The sequence below is a fragment of the Mustelus asterias genome, chromosome 32, assembly GCF_964213995.1.
Source record: "Mustelus asterias chromosome 32, sMusAst1.hap1.1, whole genome shotgun sequence".
Lineage (NCBI taxonomy): Eukaryota > Metazoa > Chordata > Chondrichthyes > Carcharhiniformes > Triakidae > Mustelus > Mustelus asterias.
In genome coordinates this window covers 1,056,738-1,066,412 of record NC_135832.1, presented here as the reverse complement: position 1 = coordinate 1,066,412, position 9,675 = coordinate 1,056,738, and positions in this window count along the sequence as shown.

Here is a 9,675-nt window from a genome sequence, read left to right as displayed (position 1 = left end):
AGAAAGGCGAATCATTACCTAAATGGAAAGCACATTCAAAATGCACCCGGGCAGAGGCATCTGGATGTCTACGTTTACGAATCGCAGAAAGTCAGTGAGCAGATGCAGCACGAAATATAAAAGGCAAATGGGACGTTGGCAAAATTGCAAAAACATTGAAGTGTTCTCGCAATGGTATCGTTTCTTCATGAGACCACATCTGGAGTATTCGGTCCAAAGTTGTTGCCTTAATTTGAGGAAGCATCTGGTGACAATGGAGGCAGTTCAGAAAATGTTCACCAATTTGATTCTGGGGATAAAGGGATTGAAGTACGAGTCGAGATTGAGTAGTTCGTACTTGTATTCAAGCGATTTTAGAAGGATGAGATGGGATCTGACCAAAGTATCTAACATTTTAAAAGAAAATCTAGCCGAAATGTTTCCTCTTACGGGGCAATCTGGAACAGGAGGTCACATGCATATGCATTCAGACTGTATATTTAAAACTGAGATGAGGAGGAGCTAACTCTTGCAAAGCGTGGTGAATTTGTTGGACTCGCTGGCCCATAGCGCGGTACAGATTTCGAATCATTGAATGATCTCAATAGGGAAATAGACGTGTTTCTTATAAAATAATGAAAGAAGGTGCATAGTTAACAGGTGGATTTGAGACCAGGGAGAGATCTGCCATTATCTGACTTGAATGATGGAGCAGGCTCCTAATGCAACTGCTAATATGTTCTTATGTTCTGTTTCTCAATTTATTGCACCTGGTGGAATGTCACGACCAAAATGTCCCACTGTCAATCGACACCAGCGCAAACCATTTCGTTTATGTGTCGAATCCGTGCAGCTCAGCAAGCTATGCTGTGAAGAATGAATTGAACATTATATGATCTATTCCCTCCATGCTTGCTGGTTAGGCCACGCGTTCTAACTGAGCTGTTTTTATGCAAGATGGGCGACACCCTATTTCTTCCAAACGTTCGTGAATTATGGGTACATGTGTGAAGATTTTAGTTCAGTTCTGGTGTTATGAGTCATTTGTTCATATCTTTGCCTATTTTGCTTTTAGCTCAAATACACCACATATACTTTTACCTCCTTACACCCTGGACAGGGACAAAAGAGAAAAGATCATCAAATTCCAGAATGGATATTAAAGATGCTGGTGTGATTACTGCTTGAATACTTCCGGTTAGTTGACACTTGTGACATGTACAGCAACCTTCAAACACATCTTTGTTCAGTCCAAACCAACTAAAGGTGTTTTCTCTATATTTGTTTGAGATCTCAAGTTTCCACATGACCTCAGACTGAAACTTCATGTGCCATCCTTTTTTCATTTGATCTGATTTGATTTGATTTATTATTGTCATATGTATACATTGCAACGTGTTGTGTCTTGCGCGCTGTACAGAAATGGCACACCATTCATAGCAGTGGAAATGCGAGAGTGCAAAATGTAGTATTACAGCCGTGGCTCGGGTGTGGAGAAACCTCAACATCATACAGTAGGGGATGGGAAGGAAGATAATGCGTCAAAGATTGAAGGCTGGAACAGAGGGATTGGAGAAGGGGTGGTGGCGGCGGGTAGGGGTGGGAGGCAAAGCTGAGCAATGTCTAACTGGGAGGAAGGGATTGCCCCGGATCCTGTGGGTGCCAGTGTGAAGGACGTTGGCGGACCGATAGGTGAGGAGGTCATTTCCGGATGTGGGACATAAGTTTGGCAGCAGGGGATGGTGCACGTGTTATTTTGGACAGTCCAGTAGGCATAGCGCCAGGGGTACGCTTCCTTGTGGGGTCATGGGGATGGAGGGAGGCGGGGGGAGGCGGGAGTGGGAGGAGGAGTGGTTTTGCCATCTGACGTTGTACTTCCAGGAGAACTTGGGCATGGAAGTTAGGTTCGAGTCCATCAGCGTGAGTTTGTTTCTGGCCATATGGGTTGGCCGTCCTTGGAAGTCGTTGTGGTGCAACCCTGAACTGTTTTCCGGGTGCGTGCGTGGTTTGTGTGTCTGTGTGGCGAGGGGGTCATCCATTGCGATGTTACCTCGTTTTTCTTTAATGATCTGGAATGTGAAGCCATGTTACCACTTTTTATTTTTTCAAAGCAACTGTTCGCATCAAACAGACAGAATGATCGAAAGTTAACGATTATAATCACTTCCGTCGGATGGTCTCCAGCCCAGTACAATTTTCCAGAGAAACGTTGCATATTTGGGCAAGTGCCGGGTAAATCAAAATGTATAAAATTCCGAGAGGTATTTCCCAGTGCATCATTGTGATATCCCTTGAGTGCAACTACATAAACCAGGAAGTTATGGACCAATGGCTCCCATGTGCATTGCCTTGGGAATAGTATCGAATGAATGGAATCGCTTCAAAGTAATGACAGAATCGAAAAATGCCACCTCAACAACGGCTTATGCTGCCTGATACGTTCGAATTTATTTCGTTATTTATTCATTCGTGGGGCATGGGCGTCGCTGGCAGACCAGCATTTATTGTCCATCCCTACTTGTCTGAGGGCAGATGAGACTCAACGACGTTGCTCTCGCTCTGGAGTCACGTGTAAGCCACACCTGATAAGGACGGCTATTTTCCTTCCCTGAAGGGCTTTAATAAACGAGATGTTTTTTAACCCCACAATCGACAATGGTTTAATATTCATCACCAGATACTTAATTTCAGACTGTTTAAAATTGAATTCAAATCCCACCACCTGCTGTGGTGGGATTTGAATCCGGATCACCAGATCAGTAGCAGAGTTTTAGGACTGTTATCCCAGCGCCAATACATCTCGGCCATCGCCTTCGCCAATGCAGTTTACATAACATGTTGGCGACAGTCGTTGATTATTCAGTCTGGGATAGAGTGTTGGAGACTGATTACTGTTCTTCTGTCAGGATAAATAAACAATGAGTGAAAGCTGTGGATGCAAGCGATGAAATTGTTGTTGTTGTAATGGTCACTATTGTCCACAGAACACCATTGTGAACAGCCTCCAGTGATGTGGAAGCATGCAATGGAATGAAAATGGTGTTCAAAGGAATACTTCTACAGGGCATCAGCGAACTTCGTTTATTCCTTGCAGTGAAAATTCTTTAATTCTGTCCTGCAGGATGGTGCCAGATGTGAGTAACTGGTACCGAATTTCGTTGATGTAGCATTTTACAGGCCTCGGGAGATTTCGAATATACAAATTGTACAGTGAAACGAGTGAATGAAACAATATGGGAAAGTGAATTAATGGCTACAATCATTTTATCTATCTTTTGGGTGATACATATTGTTAACTCACTGCCATCTCTCTTGGCAGGATATAATAGGGCGGAACGGTGGCAGAATACTTAGCAATGCGGCCTCACAACGCCAGGGATACAGTTTCGATTCCAAGCTGAGGTGACTGTCTTTATGGAGTTTGCACGCTCTCCTCGTGTCTGCGTGGGTTTCCTCCGGGTGCCCGCTTTTCTCTCGTCCTCTGTAAGTGATTTTGATTATGTGTATTGCCAATGCTGAGTTCTCCCTCAGTGTCCACGAAAAGGCGCTGGAATGTGGCGACGAGCGGATTGTCACAGTAATTTTACTGCAGTGTTCATATAAGCCTACTTGTGACAATAATGATTTGATAAAGCAGGATCTGCTTGCAACGCAGCATCAGTGGATATTTAAGCAGACACAATGTTTCGCTTGTTGTGCGCCGTGACAGTTTCCTTTTTCAGGTCAGTATGGTACACACTGAACGAATGGGAAATACACAGTCGTCTGAAATTACACAAACAACAAGCATTACTGCAAAGTCACGTGGTTTCAAAGCTTTTCGACTTGCATCTCGCTGGGCACTTCGCAGGAATATCAAATGCACATTCGGTGAGAATGTCCTGGTGAATGCAAATCACATGTTTGACAGTGTGCATTTTTGAAGCATCTTTCAAATTTGAAATCCAGCATGCCAATTCGCAACTATGAGTATTCAGGTTGTTGCTTGTCATCCACAGGTCTGATGAAAGGTTTGAGAAAACAGTGGAAGACGTATGGATCTTACTGAATGTTTGGAGATATTGCTGCGCACTGTGGGATAGCTGGTCAGTGTTAGAAAATAAGGGAAAGCATTTTGCGGATGAAGAAAACAGTGTGCCCATTGAGCTTCTGAAGGATAAACAAATCAAATTCAACTTTGACTTTGCAAACCCTGACACGGCTGCATCAACATGAATGACGTTTTCCGCGTCCTCTGCATTTCATAATACCATGACTGATGACGGCCGTAAGGCCTCATACTTCCAGTGCGCTCAAAAGACTTTTGTGGGCGAATAATTCAATTGATTTGTACCTGGAAGTGGATAAATGGATTAAAAGTTGGATTAGCACATGGCTGAAGGCTTGTTTTAGAGCCAGAAAGTTCAGTTTCGACTTGTTTCTGACATGAGAGTGGCAGGAAGTGGGGACAACGACGATCAGTATATTTATATTGCAAACAAATCAGACATGATACTAAACAGTGAGAAGATAGATCAACTGGTGAAATAGGCAGGCACCATCATTTTAATACCATGAGGTCTGAACTAATGCATGTTGGTCATAGTAATGAAGGCACACAAAGTTTATTGAAATAAATAATTATAAGGCTGATTTATCAGAATAGAGAGATGGGCTGCAAGAACAGAGGTATTGGGAGGAAGCATTACTAGTTAAGAGACTGCTTGAACAGCTAATATTATCAGAATTAAAGGTCAACGTCAGTCTGTTAAGAACAACAGAAAATCAAGAACAAAGGGAAGTACAGCACAGGAACAGGCCCTTCGGCCCTCCAAGCCTGCGCCGATCATGTTGCCTGCCCAAACTAAAAGAGTCTGCACGGATGGAGTCTGTATCCTTCCATTCCCATCCTATTCATGTATTCTTCTCGTTGCCCCTTAAATGCTGCTATCATACTTGCTCCCACCGCCTCTCCAGGCAGTGCTTTCCAGTCACTCAACACCCTCAGTGAAAAGCTTGCCTCGCACATCTCCTCTCAACTGTTCCCCACGCACCATTAAACAATGTCCCCTAATACGTTACTTTTCTACCCCAGGAAAGAGCATCTGACTTTCCACTCTGTCCATTGCACTCATGAAGTTCTCGAGCTCTATCTCCTTCATTCCAGTGAGAACAAACAGAGTTTACCTCATAGCTAATACCCTCCAGTCCAGGCAGAATCCTGGCAAGCATCTTCTATAGCCTCTCCAAAGCATCCACGTCCTTTTGGTAGTGTGGTGACCAGAATTGAAAACAATATCCTCAATGAGGCCTAACTATGGTTCTCTTTAGCTGCAGCATGGCCCGTGAACTTTTATACTCAGTCCGCCGACCGATGAAGGCAAGCATGCCGTATGCCTTCTTGACTACCTTCTCCACATGCGTTGTCTCTTTCAGTGATCAGTGGACATGCATGCCCAGATCTCTCTGCCTGTCAATACTCCAACGTGTACGACAATTTACTGGATACTCTCTCCATGCATTGGACCTTCCAAAATGCATTACCTCATAGTTGTCCGGATTAAAATTCATCTGCCATTTCTCCACCCAATTCTCCAACCGGTCTACATCTTGCTGCAGTGAGAGCTTAACAATCCAAGAGTGAAAAATACAAGTTTTTTGCTTGTCCAGGTCTTGCCCTTTGCTGACTGCGGGTACACGTTCGTGTCAGAAAAAGTCTGAACGCACATCCTGCGCTGCCCTTTTATCTGAGGCTCACAGCACTTAAAGTCTGACTCCACTTCGTAACAGTGAGACGGCCCGTCTCTCATGAAAGTTACACTGAACGGAAACATGCAAGGAAAATGCAATATGAGGTCAGTTAGTTGGCTTGAGAGTTTACAGCAATGGCAGTCAAGGAAATTGTCAGAACATGAGAAAACTTGTTTCAGTTTTGTTGTGTTTTGCAAACCCTAATCTGAGCACTTTGGAAGGAATGGAAACAGCTGGTACCGGAGGACAATATAAGATGCCATGGGCCAAGGACAGTCTGCTGTGCCAGAAATGCATATAACAATTTCACATCACTGCCAGCGATTTCACCACTTAGATACATCTCCAACCCAATATATGACAGACGTCTCACACAGCTCATTGCACCATACCGTTATTACTCATGAGTCAGCAGTGCCCAGCACTTCAGGCACTGGACAAACATTTAAAATTTCACCTCAGCCTTACAATTCTTCCGCTAAGGTCGACTCGCAGACTCACCATTCGCAGACTCCCAATATGTTCACATATATTATTCCAGAAAGTACATCAGCCAATCTCAGTGCAACTGTGACTCCGAGGCGGATAATGTAACAACCTCCTTCTAAACTCCCTCCTCTTGCTATCTGTCTGTAAACAGACAACCTGTTTTGATTTGGCTCCTCCACTTTAAGAATGATATCGTGAATTCCCAACATTTACATTTTCCGTGTGCCAATCCTCTATATAAGGTTCACAATAGCTCAAGGAAAGACAGAAAGCACAGGCACTGGTCTAACCAATACATGAACAGAATGTGGATGCGCCACAGGATGTGTGTTATGTGTGTTATGTGTGTTATGTGTGTTTGTGTGTGACGGGGGGGAGGGGGCGGTTGGGATTGTTGTACAAAGCCGGGACAAATTGCCTCACATAACAAAAGGTGAATGAAGCTGAAGGAAGAATGTTCAGATCGGGAACGCTGTAAATTTAAGCTGTGACCTGGGCCCACAGTCCATTTTGAAAGGTCTAATGGAATGTTTGTCCAGAGGGAAGGCTGACTGCAGCAGGGCGTTTCATCCTCCCAGAATCCAGACTTGCCTCAGGTGTGAAGACGCAGGGACTTCACTTCATCTCGAGGACACACATTGCAGTCTTCCAGTATTTCACTGTTTGATGAGAGGGCCAGAGTTATTTCTGCTGTCATCTGCCTGATGATACTGCAATAGGTAGTGCAAATTCGAATTGCTGTACTGTTCGATGATGAGGTTAGACAGTAACTGGTTGAGGTCATGTCTGCTGGGCAGGAATAAAAATTCCATAATGTTCAGGGAGACCCGGTGACATTGCTCCCATGCATTTTCATTCATAGAATCACAGAATCATACAGTGCCAAAGAAGGCCATTAGGCTCTTCGAGTCTGCACTGACCACAATCGCACCAAGGCCCTATCCCCATAACCTTATGCATTTAACCGAGCCCCTGACACTAACTGGCAATTTAGAATGGCCAATCCTCCTAACACGTATATCTTTGGACTGTCAGAGAAAACCGGAGCACCCGGTGGAAACCCATATAGTCACGGGGATAAAGTGTGCAAACTCCACACAGACAGTGAACAAAGCTGGGAATCGAACCCGGGTCCCTGGAGCTGGGAAGCAGCAGTGCTAAGCACTGTGCCACCCTGAAGCCCTTTGTTCGACAAATGATGTATTACTCACAGAGCTAGAATCTTGTGGTGTCTTTTCAGAGTCAGCATTATCTGTTTCACGAACGAAAACCAGATTTGTAATACACTTTCTGTTGGAACAGTAGGCACTGAAATCATTAGCAACAGTTTGGAGACTGTAGATTGTTCACAGCTGCCTCTGCTCAAAACTGGCTGGAGCAGACAGAATGTCTTTGAGAACTTTTTGTTGGTCCGGTTGGAATGTCTTTGCAATGAGAAAACGTCTTGCATTCGAAGACGTGTAAATTGTTAGCATTGGCTCCTTTCAAAACGTTCAGAAGTTTCCAGAAGCTACCATAATATCAGCTGCAGATATTTTCCAAGCACAGCCATCGTCAATTTGGATACCAGAGTAAAACGCACAAGAGAGCCAGCTAGTCAAGGATAAGAACTTACTTTCGTTATCTTTTCGAAAAGAACAGCGACAGAATCTTTGAATTTCACCCTCTAACTTACAGAGCGAGTTATGTTATAAGTGTGGGGAGTACAATAACGTGTGAAAGCCACTATTGTCTTCATCACCACGGCATCTCTAGGTGGCATGGATCATGTATCGTGACATCCGCTGCGAGAGAATCTGAGCATCATGTGACATCAAGAACATTAAAGAAAATAAGATGTTCCTGCCTTATTCCCCATATAAATTAAAAGGCAGCCATACCATGCTGCCTGGAATAATTTTGAAGCTGCAGGTGGAGGGCCAAACAACCTACCGTTTTTCCCACCACACAGGTTCTCTCACCCCAAATTCCTCTGTTGTGTGTATGTTTCTTTTTAACTGTGCATCACATAGAACTGTTCCCCAGTCGCTGAAGGAGGGAGGGAAAAAGGGAGAGAGTGGATTCAAGAGACGGGCTGAAAGGGGATGGTGAGGGAGCGCAAAATCGCAACACTGAAGAATAAAGTTTGTCGCTTTTGCCGATTCTCCCATCCACTAATTTCAATATCTTCTCTCAATCTATCGCACCGGCTAATATGGTGTTCAAAGTTACACCACGTGATTCACCAAACTGGCGTGCTGTGTCTTCAGATCAGGGTGAGAGAATAGTTGGCATGTTTCCTGAAAATGATAATGAACATCATATTGTGCATGGGACACACATGAGAATTTGTTGGGATTTGTTAATTGGTATGTCTGAATATTTCTGTGAATTAACAAGCCCAGAGGGTAGAATTTCATCACTCTCAAGGATCAGGAAAGACTCAAGTCTGTGCTAAGTGTGTTGCTTTGCCCATTTTGGCATGACTGCTGAAACAGTGCCAGAGAACGATTTACTTTTATTTTTTTATACGTAGCTACCCTTAAAATGTGCGAGTCTGTTGGCAGGGGAGGATTTACATTTTCTGAGCACCAAAACGCAATATCAAACGATCATTGTTATGAATACGAAACCATATACGCAGGAGAAGTAGTGCATCATTCCCCCGCCATTTAATAATATTGTGAATGATCTGAGTGCGACTTCAACTCAGATAACTTCCCAGACGGCACTCGACAAACTCCACTCTAACAGCTTCCTCTTCGAATATGCGCAAAGATCAAGTCTTCACTTCTTCTGTGGCAAGGAGTTGCAAAAATGAACGATTATCTGTGAGTGGAAACAATCTTCTTCATATTGCCCTTAAAGTGGAAGCCGCTTGCAGCAAATACCAATGTGTAAATCATCAGAGAATCACTGCAGCGCAGAAGGAAGCCATTCGATCCATCGAATCTGCACTGACCACAACCCTATCCCCGTAGCCCCACGTATTTACCCTGCTCGTCCCCCTGACAATAAGAGGCTATTTAGCATATTCAATCAACCGAACCTTTGGACGATATGAGAGAACTGGAGCACCCGGAGGAAACCCAAGCAGACATGAGGAGAATGTGCAAACTCAACACAGACAGTTACCAAAGCAGGGAATCGAACCTGGGTCCCTGACGCTGTGAGGGAGCAGTGCTAACCACTGTGCCACCGTTCTTCCCCCCCATATTGTTGGACTCTATCAGAATCTATCGTGTCGAACGTAGAATGATGTGCATTTAAACAGCACAATTCTTATGAATTCCTGCAATCTCTGAAAACCCAAAACGCTCAGCCTTCCTCCCGCAGCAAAAGGTATCCATGATCCTCATCCAAAATGCCTCAGTGTAATGATAACATTGCTGAAATCAGTGAAACAAAGCTGCAAATAATGCTTATTGGTGATCTTCGCCATTTGCAGTCCGAGCAAACTTACATTTGCATTTCAACATCCTTGCAATTCATGGCATT